General features: G+C 43.5%; 1 protein-coding gene and 1 pseudogene across 1 annotated transcript in view; one reads left to right on the plus strand and one right to left on the minus strand.

The window, feature by feature from the left end:
• Window positions 1-201: 201 nt before the first annotated feature.
• Window positions 202-1150, minus strand: LOC125416688 (large ribosomal subunit protein uL18 pseudogene; annotated as a pseudogene).
• A 15812-nt stretch (window positions 1151-16962) lies between these two features.
• Window positions 16963-17475, plus strand: part of Fbn1 (fibrillin 1) — a 205558-nt gene continuing 205045 nt past the window's right edge. Inside the window, exon 1 of the mRNA XM_048459620.3 lies at window positions 16963-17083. The gene's annotated coding sequence lies outside the window, so the exon portion shown is untranslated. The remainder of the gene's footprint in view (window positions 17084-17475) is intronic.

Genomic DNA, 17475 nt, shown 5'->3' on the forward strand with positions numbered 1-17475 from the left:
GAATAGTCGTGGATATGAGCAATCTCATTATTTCAAACTAGGAGAAACTTGCTCATAGACAAGCAATTTATCCAAGATAAAAAAATTGAGTAATAGTAAAGTGCTTTATAACATCTCTTATTGGTAGGAGTTAATTAACTTTCCTGGAAACAACCTAGATGCCTTTCTTTTCTCTTTTTCTTTCTTTTTTTGGCTGCTTGGTCAATAAGTTTATTATCTTTATGAAAAAATCTTCATAGAAAATTGCTTTAGCTGTCAGCAGCCCATTCCTGAGCTCTGAGGAAGCTTGCCTTCTTTTGAGCAACCTGATCTTTCTTCTGGGCAAGAGACATTTTGGGACGGTTCCACCTCTTCTTCTTCACTTCTCTCTTGGGCTTCTTTTCATAGATTGGATTCTCTTGTATAGCAGCATGGGCTTTCTTATACATCTCCTCCATCATGTCTGGAGTAACGTTGTTCTTTATGTACTGAGAGAACTGTTTCTTGTAAGCATCTTCATCTTCCTCCATTAGGGAACACATGTAGTCTGTGACATTCTGACCCATGATGTGCTTACGATGTACCTCTGCACTGAACTCCTTGCTTTCAGAATCATAACCAGGGAATTGTTTGGTACTATGAGGAATAAACAAGACTCCACAGCTCCCTTCAGGGCTCCGAAAACTTTATTGCCAGTTGTAGTTCGGGCAAGACCTGCATCCAAATAGCAAGTGAAGGCCCCAGGCTGACCATCGATGCTTTCCACGTTGTATTCATCTCCAGTCACCTCCACTTGGCCTTCATAGATCTTGTCCATACCAAACCTATTGAGAAGCCTGCAGGCCAGCAGCAGGCCGGTACAATAGGCGACAGCATAGTTCGTCAGGCCAACTTTCACACCGTATTTTGGCAGTTCGTGTGCATAAGCGGCGCAGACTATCATATCCCCCTCTATACGGGCATAGGCAATCTGGCAGATGATGTCTCTGTTAGTTACACAAACTATCATCCTGTATTTGGGTGCGTTGTATTTATTTTTGTCTTGGATCACTAATCGCTTCCGAGCATAGTAGTCACTTTTACCCTCTCGCCACCTTCTAAATCTCACTTGGTATCTCTTGAAGTAGGCCTTATTCTTAACAACTTTCACAAACCCCATCCTGCGGAACAGAAACCCCACCTAGATGCCTTTCAACTGAAGAATGACTAAAGAAAATATGATACATTTGCACAATGAAGTACTACACAGAGGTAAAAAAAAATAATGACATCTTGAAATTTGCAGGCAAATGGTTGGATCTAGAAAAAAAACATATCGAGTGAGGTAACCCAGACTCATAAAAACAAATATAATATGTATTCACTCATAAGTGGTTTCTAGAGATAAAGCAAAGATAAACCAGCCTAGAGGCCACAACCCCAGAGAAACTAGACAATAAAGTAGACCCTAAGAGAGACATACATGGATCTACATAGGAAGATGGAAAAGACAAGATTTCCTGAGTAAATTGGGAGCTTGGGGGTCACAGGAGAGAATAGAAGGGGAGAGGGGAGTGGAGAAAAAGGTATAGTTCAATAAAAACAATAAAAAAGTAAGGCAATACAAAACTTTTTAAAACTTAAGCTAGTATCTGAAAAGATGACTCAGCATATAAGAGCGCATGCTACTCTCACAGAGGATTCCTATGTGGCCTACACCCATGTATAACTATAGTTCTGGGGAGTCAATGCCCCTTTCTGAACTTTGAGGACACTGGGCATGCACATTGGGCACAGATATACATGCACACAGGCAAAACCCTCGGGCACATAAAATAATAGGATAAGTAAATCTTAACAAAAATAACCCAAAACTTAAATAAGCTTTCAGGGACATGCTCAAAACACATAAGCAGTATGCTCAGCCTCCATTGTATGTAGTGCTGTTGTCCTCCCTCATCCACCATCTGTGATGTTTTATCAAGAATCCTCTGGGCAAGATGGAGGCATGGTTCAACATACAACATTTATCAATGTAGTTTACATATAAATAAACTGGAAAAAAACCCCGCATGATCATTATGACCTCATTAAATGCTGAAAAAACAGTCGACAAAACCCTTCATGATAAAGGTCTTGGAGAGATCAGGGGTACAACGATGATGGAGGAGGGTCATAAGTCTATGTGTTACTTTCATTGGTTAATAAAGAGACTGCCTTGGCCTTTTTGATAGGCCAGCCCTTAGGTGGGTGGAATAGACAGAACAGAATTATGGGAGAAAGAAAGCAGAGGCAGTCAGTAGCCATAGCTCTCCTCTCCAAGATGGATGCAGGTTAAGATCCTTCCTGGTAAGCCACCACCTCGTGGTGCTACACAAATTACTAGAAATGGGTTATATCAATATGTAAGAGTTAGCCAATAAGAGGCTACAAATAATGGGCCAGACCAGGCAGTGTTTAAATGAATACAGTTTCCGTGTAATTATTTTGGGTGTAAACTAGCCGGGAGCTGAGCGGCGAGAACGCGACCCGCTGCTCCTTCTACACAAGGAACATATTTAAACATAATAAAAGCAATATACAGCAAGCCAACAACTAATATCAAATTAAATGGAGAGAAACTCAAAGTGACCAATTCCTCCAAAATCAGGAATAAGACAAGGCTGTCCACTCTCTCCATTTATTCAACGTAGGACTCAAGGTTATAGCTAGAGCAGTAAGATAGCAAAAGGCTATCAAGAGGATACAAATTGGAAAGGAAGAAATCAAGTTTTTGCTTTTTGAAGATGATATGATAGTATATATAAGTAATCACAAAACTTATATGGGGGAACTTCTACAGCTGATAAACACCTTCAGTAATGTGGTGGAATACAAGGTCAACTAAAAAGCAAATCAGTAGCCTCCTATATACAAATGATAAAGGGGCTGAGAAAGAAATCAGAGAAACATCACCCTTTACAATAACCACAAATAACATAAAATATCTTGGGGTAACACTAACCAAAGAAGTGAAAGACCTATATGACAAGAACCTTATGTCTTTGTTTTATATACATATACATATGTGTGTGTGTGTGTGTGTGTGTGTGTGTGTGTATTATTGAGCTCTACATTTTTCTCTGCTCCCCTCCCTGCCTCTCTCCTCCCCTTCAGCCATCTCCCAAGGTCCCCATGCTCCCGATTTACTCAGGAGATCTTGTCTTTTTCTGCTTTCCATGTAGATTAGATCCATGTATGCCTCTCTTAGGGTCTTCATTGTTGTCTAGGTTCTCTGGGATTGTGATTTGTAGGCTTATTTTCTTTACTTTATGTTTAAAAACAACTTATGAGTGAGTACATATGATAATTGTCTTTCTGGGTCTGGGTTACTTCACTCAAAATGATGTTTTCTAGCTCCATTTGTTTGCCTGCAAATTTTAAGATGTTACTTTTTTTTCTGCTATGCAATACTCCATTGTGTAAATCTACCACATTTTCCTTATCCATTCTTCGGTTGAGGGACATTTAGGTTGTTTTCAGGTTCTGGCTATGACAAACAATGCTGCTATGAACATAGTTGAGCACATGTCCTTGTGGCATGGTTGAGCATCCTTTGGCTATATACCCAAAAGTGATATTGCTGGGTCTTGAGGAAGGTTGTTTCCTAGATTTCTGAGAAATCGCCACACTGATATCCTAAGGGGCTGTACCAGCTTGCACTCCCACAAGCAATGGAGGAGTGTTCTCTTTACCCCACAACTTTTCCAGCATAAGTTGTCATCAGTGTTTTTGATCTTGGCCATTCTTACAGGTGTAAGATGGAATCTGAGTTGTTTTGATTTGCATTTCTCTGATGACTAAGGATGTTGAACATTTTCTTAAGTTTCTTTTAGCCATTTTAGATTCCTCTGTTGAGAGTTCCCTGTTTAGGTCTGTACACCATTTTTTTTAATTGGATTATTTGATTTTTTTAATGACCAATTTCTTGAGTTCTTTGTATATTTTGGCAATCAGCCCTCTGTCTGATGTGGGGTTGGTGAAGATCTTTTCCTGTTCTGTAGGTGTCGTTTTGTCTTGTTGACTGTGTCCTTTGCTTTACAGAAGCTTTTCAGTTTTAGGAGGTTCCACTTATTAATTGTTTCTCTCAGTGTTTGTGCTACTAGGAACCTTATGTGTTTGAATAAAGAAGTTGAAGAATATATCAGAAAATAGAAAGCTCTCCCATGATCTTATGTAGGATCAACATAATAAAAATGACAATCTTACCAAAAGCAATTTATAGGTTCAATGCAATCCCCATCAAAATTCCAACACAATTTTTCACAAACCTCGAAAGAACAATACTCAAGTTCCCATGAAAAAATAGAAAACCCAAGATAGCCAAAACGACCCTGTACAATAAAGGAGCTTCACGAGGCATCACCATCGCTGATATTAAGTTCTATTATAGAGCTGCAGTAATGAAAACAGCTTAGTATTGGCATAAAAACAGACAAGTGGACCAATTGAATTGAACCAAAGGTCCTGAAATTAATCTACACACCTATGAACACATTTTTTTGATAAAGAAGCTAAAATTATACAATGAAATAAAGAAAGTCTCTTCAACAAATGGTGCTGACATAATTGGATGTCAACATGTAGAAGAATGAAAATAGATTCATATCTATCCCCGTGCACAAAACTCAAGTCCAAATGAATCAAAGACCTCAATATAAATCCAGTCACACTAAACCTCATAGAAGAGAAAATGGGAAGTATCCTTGAACACATGGACACAGGAGACCACTTCATAAATATAACACCAGTAGCACAGACACTGAGAGCAGCAATAAATAAATGGGACCTCCTGAAACTGAGAAGTTTTTATAAACTAAAGAACATTGTCAATAAGACAAAATGGCAACTTACTGAATGGGAAAGGATCTTCAACAACTCCACATCAGACAGAGGACTGATCTCCAAAATATATAAAGAACTCAAGAAACTACACATCAAAATATCAAATAATTCAATTAAAAAATGGGGTACAGATCTAAACAGAATTCTCAACAGAAGAATCTCAAATGACCGAAATACACTTAAGGAATGGCTCAACATCCTTAGCCATCAAGGAAATCAAAATGACTCTGAGATACCTTCTTAACACCAGTTAGAATGGCTAATATCAAAAATACTAATGATAACTTATGCTAGATAGGATGAAGAGTAAGGGGAACACTCCTCCATTGCTGGTGGGAGTGCAAACTTTTACAGCCGCTGTGGAAATCAATATGGTGATTTCTCAGAAAATTGGGAATCAATCTACCTCAAGACCCAGCAATACAAATCTTGGGCATATACCCAAAGGATGCACACTCATACCACAAAGATATTTGATCAACTGTGCTCATAGCAGCATTATTCATAATAGCCAGAACCTGGAAAGAACCTAGATGCCCCTCAACTAAAGAATGGATAAAGAAAATGTGGAACATTTGCACAATAGAGTACTACTCAGTGGTAAAAAAAAAAGACATCCTGAAATTTGCATGCAAATTGATGAAACTAGAAAAAGAAAATCATCCTGAGTAAGGTAACCCAGACCCAGATTACAGTATCTATTTACACCATTGTTCTTCTGTATGTAATATGCCATTTATTTGGCACCTTTCAATATTTTTTATTTATATCAGTATTTTAAAAAAACAAGTGGGATTTTCTTTTTGTTAATTGGTCTTACATTTGGTGAGTGTCTATAAATAGAGCTTTCCAAACAAGGGCATTTCTTGCACAAAGTTATTAAAGAATTTTATGCTTTCTCTTCCTTCTCCTCTCTCTATAACTATAAATGCATGTATACCAGCCCTTCTGGTATGGTATCCTCAGCCTGGGAAGTTCTGTTTTTCTTTAAATCTTTGCTCATTTCCTCTGTGCTGTCTTCATCTTAGATTCTTTTTATTGATTGATATTTAAGCTTCCTGGGTATTTTCTCTCTGTTTAAAATTGCTTGTTCATTTGCTTGGGAGAGTGTAGCATGCTCATAGCATAAGTGTGGAAGTCAGAGAACACCTTGTCCTTCCACATGTGGGACCTGTAGATCAAACTCAGGGCGTGGTGGTAGCATCTTTGCCCCCTTAGCCAGCTCACACCCCTTATCATCTTTGCCCCTGGGCCAGCTCACATGTAGCTCCTGATGACTGAGATTTCTGTCACACCTGGTCCTGCAGCCATTCAGTCCCAACAAAACACACAGAGGCTTACATTAATTATTAACTGGTTGGCCTATTAGCTCAGGCTTCTTACTAACTCTTATAACTTATACTAGCCCATAATTCTTGTCTGTGTTAGCCACGTGGCTTGATACCTTTTATCAGTGAGGCACTCTCATCTTGCTTCCTCTGTGTCTGGGTGAGGACTGCAAACTCAGCCTTTCCTCTTCCCAGCATTCCCCTGTTCTTGTCACCCCGCCTCTACTTCCTGCCTGGCTACTGGCCAGTCAACGTTTTATTAAAGCAATACAACTGATAAATTTTTACAGGGTACAAGATGATTGTCCCACAGCAAGGCCCTATCATCTTCTCCCACTGGGCCAGCTCACACGCCCTTACCATTTAGCTCAGCTGGTACACTTTCAGTTTCCATTATTGGATTTACAATTCTAGACTTTGCCCCTGGTTCTTTCTGTGGTATTTATTTCTTCACCTTCTCATTCATTATTATCACACTTTCTTATATTTTACTGAATTCAAGGCCACCCCAAGTTACACAGTAAGACTCTATCTGAAATGAAATAAAATAAAACAAATTGGGGAGTATTTGATCTACTTCTGTTTTCTGATGAGTTTTTGTGAAGCTGTTACCCATTTTCTCTTTAGTGTTCAAGTGGCCAGGAGGTATTGAACCAGGCAGGGCCTCATTCTTGTTGGGCAGGTACCTTCTCATGGACCTACATCCCAGCCTTGTTGAAATATTTTTAATTACAAGCCTCATCCTTCTAAAGGTCTCTTTTGCCTGTTTACTACATTTTTTTCCATTTGGTAGCATGCTTTTCAAGAAATTTTTCTCACACCATTTGCCATATTTATTGTTTATGTATATAGGACTTTTAGTAATGTCCCCACTTTGATTCCTGATATTAGTAATTTGTGTTTTATCTCTTTTTAATCTTGAAGTGTTGAGTTATCCATAACTGGTTTTTAGGAATGAAAAAAGAAAAGTCCTGGGCCCCGCCTCCAAGGCGTCATCTTGGGTTAGGTTAGGCAGTTCCCTGTGGCCAGTGTAGTCTTCCGTGAGGGACACAGCTGGGAACTGTTAGCAGTTAATAGCCCAGAAGATGGGGGCTGGGCTCACGGGCCTGGCCAAGCAGATCTTGGCAAAGAACAGCATTATCTACTTAGGAAAGAAAACACATTCTGAGTGTGAGATAAGGCTTGAGTAAAAGCAGGATGCTAAGCAGAGAAAGGGATTTGTAGAAACATAGAGTGGGTCTTGGTGGGGACCAGAGGGCAGAGAAATAACCATAAAAAGGGTCCTGCTTGGGTTCCCTGGGTCACTTGGGGAGCAAAGGAGGTTCATGATCCTAAAACCAGTGATAAACTAACCACTGCTCATATCAGCATCCCTCAGCGCGTGCTAACAAGCACGGAAGTAATAGAAATAAACACTTTTTCTTTCTTTCCCTTTTGATTCTGGAGATTTTGCATTGATTTTGATTCTGGGTCATATGTATGTTTGGCCACTGCTAAACCACTGAGCTATGCACCTCTTTTTGCTTATTTTGGGATGGGGATTCATTACATGGCTCAAGCAGGCCTTGATTTTGCAGCTCTCCTGTCTCTGCCTCCAGAGTAGCTGGAATTACGGGCCTGCACCATGTCCATATTCATTTTTACTCAACAAATTTGAAGTCTACTTCCAGGTACCCAGCCATCAGGGATTCTATTTAAAATGTCTTAGTGTGCATTCATTGTACAAAACAGTAGGTTCTGTTAAGGGGTTTTCTCTGGGGTTGCCATGCGCTATGACCGTGTTCATCACTCCCTTGGCAGTAATTCAAGTACAGACTCAACTCTTAAATGGAGAACTCAAAGTGTACCTGGGTGATGGTGTATTTTAGGCTAGTTTTAAACAAACAATTCTCTCTTCAGAGGACAAACACCGCCATCTTGCTTTGATTGACAGTCTTTTCGGGTACCCACAGGCAGCTGTAGTAGTTTTCCAGAAGTGGACCTGACACAGAGCAATGCCTCGTCACCTCCTCTTCCCAATTCTATTGTTCCGAGCGGCAGTAGAGGCCTTTTCTCCTGTTCTCAGCCGCAGTAGAGGCCGTTTCTGATATTGGCGGGGTGTCCCTCCTTTACTTCGGAATTACTCTGATTTTCTACCCCTTACCATGAGAATCTGAAACTCAAAGAACAAACTTTGGCCGTCAAGATGGTCTTCTCTTCCAGGTCAGTTTGCAGGATTAATATAAATCAAAATCCGGGGGAATGCAATTAGAAATAGCTGTAATATAATTTACAGGCAAATCCCAAGCCCCTCCCCACGGATACAGCATCGCCGCTGTCTGCTGGCGAAACTGACACGTTTTCCTGCCGGCTGCCTTTCCTCACTGGGATCGCGTCAGAATAGCCATGGAGCACAGGACAGACTCATGGTCTTCCTTCCAAGTTCAGCTTCTCCCGCCTCCCTCTCCTCCCCGTTGCTGTCCGCTCCCCAGACAGCTAGCTTCAAGTCTGTTTCAGCGTTGGCTTTCCTCTGTCCGTAGCCTCTCAGATTTAATTATTCACTCAGCCATCATGGCTCTACTGTGAAACTGAACTATAATTTCCCATTCCTTTTTCCTGTGTGCTGTCACACACTTGGAGAACATTCTCACCAGTAAGGCTAAATGCTGGATTCACTTCCTTTCCTTTTTCTTTCTTGGTGTGAGATATATGCTCGAATTTTCATGAATCAGTCTATCTATATATCATCAATTAATCTATCACCTATCTGTCTATCATCTGTCTGTCTGTCTGTCTGTCTATCTATCTATCATCTCCCTGTCATCTATCTATCCATCTATTTATTTGTTTATTCATTCACTGTTTTTACACACATATCTTATATAGGCCAGACTGTCCTCAGACTGGTTCTGTACCTGGGGATGAATGTTAACACAACATTGTCCAGCATCTACCTCCCGCCTGCTGGGATTCTAGGCGCTATGCCATCATGCCCACTGTCATGTTCTAAATTGTGTTTAAAGTCTATATACTTTATTCATTCATTCTTATATATGCATGAGTGCATGCGTGCTGTGGCATGCGTCGAGAGGTCAGAGAACAACCTGTGGAGTCAGTTGTCTCCTTCTACCATGTGGGGCCTGGGGATCGGGCTCAGGGTGTCAGGCACCTTTACTCGATGAGTCGTCTCCCCAGCTCTCCGAATTCCTTAGTGATGTGTATTTCCCTAAATTATTCAATCTTCTGGCCTTGACCTACTTGTAATCGTCTCTCATTCTTCTTTGCCTTTATGAAAGCCATCTGGTGTTGTTCCTGGATTTGGCCTTCCCTTGTATGAAAGTCCTTCTTCCTGCGAGAGAGGAGGGCTCTCCTGTAAATGGTTTCTTAAAGTTCTCCTTCCTCAACGCCCCTCTCTCCACAGACATTCTTCTGGTCACCGGGCCACAGCATCATCTTTCCCCTTCGGAACATCCAGAGCTCAGATCCTCTGCCTGCTTGTATTTATTGCCTCAGATTACTACCCCCTTCCCAAGGTTATTCTTTCTCTACTTTTACTAGCCTGATAATTGGACCTATGCCAAACCAGTGCTCTACCGCCAAACTACACACCCAACTTTCTTTTTACTATTTATTTACAGTCAGGGTCATACTAATCTTCCCAGGCTGGCCCCGAACTTACTTAGAAGCCGAAGCAGGGCTTGAGTGTGTGCCCTCGCTGCCTCACCTCACAAATAGCTAGGTTTGTAGATTGCACCATCAGACCTGATTTTGGTGACCATTTTCCTTATGTATAAGCCTAAAGATCGATTAGACATCACCATGACCTCATCATGTTCCTTTTCACTGAAGGTAGATCCCAGGTAACCAAGGGTTGGTGACGGTGTAGACAGGTGGAGTGCTGCTAGGAGACAGGGTAGCAGCTGAGGGAAGGCCCGGATGCAGGTAGGTGAGGTGTTGATCTGAAAGATTTGGAGAGGGGTTTGAGGGGGACTTGGTGTTTCTACAGCACAGAATAAAGTCTCCCTGTGGGCTCAAGGGCTTTGGTAAAGATGTCTTTTTCTTTTTTTCTTCTTTTTTCCTTTTCCTTTTTGATGATGATTGTCACATGTTTTCTCATTAAACCATCCAGTTTCCTTTTGGTATGACGCTGTGTGGAGACAGGCTTTCAGGGGGAGATAAGAAAGGCATTCTCTCTGCCCCCTTTTTTTCTTTCTCCCCTTCTTCCCCCTCCCCGTAGTCCTATCCCTCCCCTCATCATCTGTTCTCTGGGGGACAATATCTTGCATTTATTGATATCTTTTGGGTGTCATGCACTATGATGAGTTTAAGAAGCTCAAGTTGGCTGTTTGCCTATAGCATCCTTAAAACCTTACACCTCTCTTTACCCAGTTTCCCGTAGAACTGTCATGGTCTCCAGTGGTGTGAATCTACCCCACTGCCAAGAGATCCGTCAGGGTTTAGGAAGAAAATAAAATGAAAACAAAATGAAACATGGGTGCACAAGCCCACAAAAATACTCCTTTAAAATGTTTGTATGCTCTATAACATAATAGAATTGACTTCTAGTTACAACCTGCTTAGCCACAACAGAATCGACCAGTAAGAAGCCTTTGAGCAGATCTAAAGCACAGGCTTCTATATCTAGACATCTTTCGAGGAACTAGACACTCCCAAAATCCAGATTCCTAAGGCATAGACGACCCTGAATAAGTGTTGGTGTATGTTGGAGACAGACGTGTGTGACTTCATCAAGCTGAACAAGCTGGCTAGTTCATCCTGAAGCTATCTACCCATAACTCCATTGTCCACTAAAGTCACATCCTGAAGCTATCTACCCATAGCTCCATTGTCCACTAAAGTCAAGCCTCACATTTCCTTGAATAGTAAATAGTCTCCTGCAAGTGGAAGGGCAAAACCATGGCAGATCAGTAACAAGGCATGGATCTGGGACATCTGTCCTCTAGTCCCAGACTTGTTCTAACCCCTATTCATGCAGTTGACTTGAAGATAATGGAAAACATTTTCCAGCCTTTCCAGACTCTCCCCGCCCCCTGTTCTGTCACTCTGGACACGTCCCAGGGGTTTATTATCTGTGGAAAGATAACCCAGTATGATGTCATGAATACGGTTGCTAGGAGAATCCTGCAGAAATTGAACGAGATCAAGTTATAGCATAGACAGCTCTAGGTCCAGACGGAACATCCAGGGAACAAATTAAGACTATTAAATTGTGTCAATTATGATAAAAAATAGTTTAAGCAGCTGAGCCTGAATGGATGTGAACGGCGCAAATGGAGACCGCCTGCGGCGCCCCCCGTCAGCAGCGGTGAGTATGTGGTGGTCCTTGTGATTCAAATGTAGAATTCAAAAGAAGGAGCATGTTTAGACTCCTTATTCTTTAAAATAAATTATTTATTTATTTATTTATTTTGGCTTTTGATTTTTCAAGAGAGGTTTTCTCTTTGTAGCCCTGGCTGTCCCTGGAACTCCCTCTGTAGACCAGGCTGACCTCGAACTCAGAGATGCTCCTCGGCCTCTGCCTCCTGAGTGCTGGGATTAAAGGCATGCTCCACCACTTCTTGCCCACATTTAAACATATTGCTTAGATGCTTGTTATCCATTCCTATGCAGCAAGTGGCCTCAAAATCCAGAGGCTCCAAACGCTCCATTTTTATTTTTTCATAATGTCTGTGGGTCACGATTTGAGCATTGCCTCGCCAGTTCTTTCGTTCTTAGACTTTCATTAGCTGGGGTTACGGTGGCATCTGGAGATGCCCAAGCTTTCCCATGTGATCCTGAGAACACAGCTCCCAGAAGGCTGTGCACTGAGAACTTGGGTTTTCAATGACTGGTGGTGGCTTGTCTTTACTTTTGTGCTACCGAGACTTTATAGATCAATTCACAATGAGGCAAAGGACTCCATCAGAGTGACTGAGAAGAAGACCAAGAAGGGAAGAGCAGCAGGGAATCCAGAGTCCATGACATAATGAGAGAAGTGATCCCCTCACTTCCGCCACACTGAGAAGAGAAGGGACTGGGCAGGTCCAGCCCATGCTCAGGGGGAGGGAACTATCCCAGGGCATGAGTACCTGGGTGGGATTTTTGGAGGCCATTTCAGAAGCTGCTACACAATGACTTTGTCCCTGGGAGGAGTGGGTGGAGGCGTCCAGCAGGAACTTGGCCATCTGCATTGGAAGCTCCAGGGATACTCTGGGGTGGAGATACAGATTTGGGGCTTAATAGTATGTTATAAGCAGGGGGTGAAATCATGGGAAGAGATAAAGTCAGCTAGGAAAAAAACATTTTTTTTTGTATCCACTAATTACTAGTATCCACTAATTACTGTTAGGAGAAAATTGAGATTGAAAGTAAAAACAGATGTTGACAAAGATAGTGTTGCTAACAGGGACTGCCTCCCTCCTAACTTAACTAGACTTTCAGGTTGCCCATGACAGTAGGTTGGGGTGTGCATTTCCTGGTATAAGGAGACTATTATTAGGGTCCGGAGGAAAAGTTCATTCTCTATTAAAATTTCTTAATGTAGGTGACTAATTGAAACCCAGGGGAAATTGAGTGTAGTCTGCCCTCAGTTTGAACATAGAGATCAGATGGATTTCAATTCTTCCAGGTCTCAGTGATGGAGACAATAAATATTCATGTGGTGTGATTAATCACAGTCATTTAAGAAAGGATACCCATGGGTCCCCAGTAGCCTGCTGCCCTTCATAAACACTCAGCCCAGGGTGTGTCCCAGGGAAGGATGGGAAAATACCTCATCTGTCTCCTCTGGCCCCAACTCTTTCCTCCCTTTCTGCTTTTGCCTCCTTCTCTTCTCGTGTGTCTGGAATGTTCTCTCAAGACAGTCCAGCGCAGCCAAACCCTACCCTCCTTTCAAGGCACAACTCAAATCCCATAGCGCCCATTAAATCTTTCTGACCAGTCTAGTCGCCCCACCCCACCCACCTCTCGGCCCTGTGGGCCCCTGCTTTGGTGACACCCAGCTTTGGGAGGATTCCTCAAGTCATTTTCTGTGCTGGCCCTTGTCTTCCAGTCCCGGTACTGGTAAACTGCTCACTGAAAACCTCACTCCAAATGTCTGTTTTCATATACTTGTCAGCTGCACACTTTTGCATCATTGAAAATATCAACAGAATGCTTCATTGCTTAAAAAATGGAAAGAAACTCAAATGTCCATCAAGGTCTACAGATAAAATTTGAGGGTTTTCTTTTTTTGCCTATAAAATGCTTGAAGAAATTTTCTTTGCCTCTCTGCTTACTGTTTGCCATTTTTTTTAAAAAAATTTTTTTGCAGACATGGAGTCCCTTTCCCTCTTCTGAGAGAAAGCAAAGCACCCCCTGGGAAGAATTTTTGGTGGCATCTACAGGATCGACCATGGTGTGACCCAGAGTTTAGTGAATGTGCTGAATGGCACTCAGGGAGGATGTGTTTTTAATTTGTGATGGATCCAATGTTACATCCCTTCTCGCTGGCCAGGCCTCTTCTTTATTCTCCTCTGCTGTTGGGCTGGTATCTGTTATGTCTGGTAGAAAAAAAAAATGACAGGCAATACCAGGGTGGGACCAGGACTCATGGGAAACACAAGTGAAATGAAGGCTGGGAAATGGAGCTTTTGTTTTGGGTGGAGAGGAACTGTTTGCTTTGGGGGATTGAGGTAATGAAAGTTATTTCAATAACATAATTCACCAGATGAACATGCTCTCTGCTAGAAATATGGCTAGGCGAACCTCACCCAGGGACCCCCATCTGCAAAATGCAAAGGTTAAGCCTGAAGTGTGAACAAATTCTCCCCTCTGTTCCGCAGAAGACAAAACTATATAGCCCCTGTGGTACATCTTACATGTCATACCACAGGATAAAGACTCGTGGGAAACTGAGAAAAGCAAAATAGTTGCTAGAATGGTGGGATTATAGGAAAATACTTAAAAATTAAGTCATTAAAACATTTCTGAAATGGAAATTTTCTGAAATGGAAAGAGGAAAGTTCTGAAAAATGATGGAAATATAAATAGTCTCATACCCAATATGGTGGTTAGCAGGTGGTGCTTGCCTTTGGTCAAACTGGTTAAATGAACAATGAACTAAGTAAAAATGTACCTTGGCTGTCAGTCAACTTCATTTTCCTTTAAGGTTTATTTCGTTCACGCTCAAGGAAGCAGTGTGACGACTGAGGTGCCGCCAGGTACCATGGAGGCTCTGCCAGTGGCCAGAAATGCATTGATCCTTTCTTTAGTACAGAGAATACTGAGGGAGAATGGGTGAGGGCTTAGAGTTACCATCATAGCACTATCTAGAAAGGAACTCTACTGGCTCAGTTAGCAAATATGTATGGACCCCTCTTGTAGGAAAAGCTGTCTCATGCGGAAGTCCTAGGGAGAGAACTGAGAGTGGAAGGCAGGCCCAGGGGCTGCTGCAGCCCTTGCCAGCTCTCCTCTCACCAGGGAGAACTCGGGGATCCTGAGATGTGTGGAGCCCTCACTGGGCTGCCTGGGCAAACGCCTTTGGAGAAGCCTATAGTTGCTCTCATCCGTTATGCTGCTCAGAGGCAGCCTCCAAGACAGGGTCACATTGGCCTCTTGTATGCCATCCGAATGTATGGGAAACAGGCAGTTTCCAGAATGCACACAGGATGCAGAACAGCCTGGATATGTAGGAGTCAGGACAAAATCCTCCTTGACCTCCAGATGCTTTGGTTCTGCTGACCTGTGGTTCCTCTGCATCGACCCCTTTCCCACCCATAATAATCCCTGTGGCACCCCTTTTTATCTGGGGAACTTTGAAAAATATCCATATCAAGGTTAACCACAGACTTTAAAAAACAACCTCTGGGTCCTTGTTTCTGATTATATATGTAATATTATATAATATATATCCTATCATATACAACATATAATATATATTGTATATCCTATAATATATAATCAAGATATATTCTATACTATTATACACACACACACACACACACACACACACACACACATACACACATATATATACCCTAGATCCTATAGTTCAAAACCCTTGCTCTCTCTATAAGAAATCATCATGCCTCAAAAGGGTTCGATGGCACTTTCTCAGAGAAGCCTTCCCTACCAGCCCTAGCTTAGGTCTAATCACACTCATCGACACCCTCTAGGCAATGCCCTGTATTCGTTGGCATGTAACATGTGAGTTGTTATTTGTTTCAAGCCTGCCTTTCCTGCAGCCTACCTGCTGTTTAAGGAGTTCTGAAATTCCTGGCTTACTTGCAAATAATTCTGATTCACACAATGACCAGGTGGCATGGATGGTGTTCAGTATCTACTTCATGAGCGAATGGGTCTTAATTTTATTACTGTGTGTGCTCATGAGTGTGTGTGTGTGTGTGTGTGTGTGTGTGTGTGTGTGTGCTGAGTACATTTATCCGAGGACAATGTTCAGGAATTTTTTTCTTTTCTTTCCTTCTGTCATGTAGATCTTGTGATAGAACTTAGATCATCAGGCTTGGTGCTTGATTTGCTGAGCCTTTTAGCTAGCCCTTGAATGAATGATTCTTTACTCAACTGAGGATGTCTGGTCAAGCCTTCAGTTAAGAGGATTTTTGAAGGTAAGTCCTTAATCAAGCCAGACAATATATTTAAAGAATTGTGAATTTAAGTCAGTGTTTTCATCTTTCCGTTCATGTCGCAAGGCAGTGTGCAGTGAAGCCATAGTCATGAGGTGTGTGGTCCATTCCAAAATGAAGATCAAGCTGCCTTGATTGCTATAATCTCATATTTTGACACAGTGCTGAAAACGTGAAAAAGCCCCTTCAATAAGATGTATGCATTCTTAATATACCTGTTTGTCCCGAGCATGACAGTTGGTGATTAGGAGTCCCTGCTTCCTGTGCCAGAGCCTAATTGGATTCCCAGACCAGCTAAACTCTAGTTCTCTCTCTCTCTCTCTCTCTCTCTCTCTCTCTCTCTCTCTCTCTCTCTCTCTCTCTCTCTGTGTGTGTGTGTGTGTGTGTGTGTGTGTGTGCGTGCGCATGCGTGCATGCGTGCAGCATTTGTGCTTTGTATGTACATGCGAAAACAGACTTCTTCCAGGAAGCCCCAATTTTAACTGTGGGTTGAGCAAGAGAATTGCTGGAAACCCAAATCACAGGCCAGAACTCAGACTTCTGCCTAGGCGAGTGTCTTGCCCTGAGTCTCTGGGAACCACTCCTCCAGTGGGTTCTTGACAGTGACAAGCCCCTTCCTACACCAACCAGTTGGCTGGTTCAGCGATGGTGGCCTTGTGACACACCCTGCCTGAGCCTCGGGGCCTAAGTTTTCTCCTTTCTGCAAGACAGCAGAGGCACAGGAGGCTGGGCCCCGAAACCAGGGCCAGCGCCATAGGGCCCCTCTCCGTCCACGGTCTGCCGGCCTTCGGTGGCCAAGGAGTCTAGCACGTATTCTTGGTACAGGTGGCACAGCTCTCTGTTCTTCTGATCACGGGAATCTCGGGTCTAGACCTCCCAGCCGCAGAACGGTCCAAACCGCTACTCCACTCTTCCCATTCCCTCGCTTCCCCACCCTGGGACGGAATATCCCGGCCTGGCAGGACTGGATCACCTCCGCCTCCTCCCACGGCGCTGATCCTGCGAGTGAGGGAGGCCCCGGACCCGGGCGGTGGCTGGCAGAGGGGAGTGGAAAGGGAGGATAGATGGGGCCGGGGGTGGGGTGGTGATGGGGGAGGTGGGGGGTGTCATTTTCTTTCTTTTTCTTTCTTTCTTTTTTTTTGAAAAGTATTTCTCTCGCGAGAAAGTGCTGCGCGGACGATACTTGAAGAGGTGGGAAAGGAGGGGGCCGCGGAGTTGGGGCAGAGACTGTGGGTGCCACAGGCGGCCACGGCTGGGACAGCTGCAGAGCAGAGCAGCCAACGCCGCCTGGGAGTCCGAGCCGCTGGTCCAGTGGGTGTCGCGGGGTCCCGCCGGGGTCAAGCGGTAGTCGGGGGGCTGGAGGGCCGTTTGCGCAGCACCTAGGGCATGAGGCCGGGCAGGGTGAGGGGCTGTCCCGAGCATCTGCAGCCGGCCGTCTCTGCCTGACAGCTGCAGGACCCGGGGCTGCGGTGCCCGGTTCCACGTTGGATGCAGGGGACTGGCGGGGGTGGAGGTGGCCGGGTGTCTGGGTGGAAAGGACCCTGTGGTAACGTCAGCCCTCACCGCGCGCAATCAGTGCCATTAAGACGGTGTAGGCAGCCGGCTCGCGGGACTCTTGGGCTCTCTGGGGATACGGTATTTGGCGCCGCGAGGCCGCAGGGTCCGAGGATCCCAGTCGCCTGGCTCTGGCTCTGCAGCCAGCT

The sequence above is a fragment of the Myodes glareolus genome, chromosome 10 (genome assembly GCF_982192425.1).
Source record: "Myodes glareolus chromosome 10, mMyoGla1.1, whole genome shotgun sequence".
NCBI classification, from domain to species: domain Eukaryota; kingdom Metazoa; phylum Chordata; class Mammalia; order Rodentia; family Cricetidae; genus Myodes; species Myodes glareolus.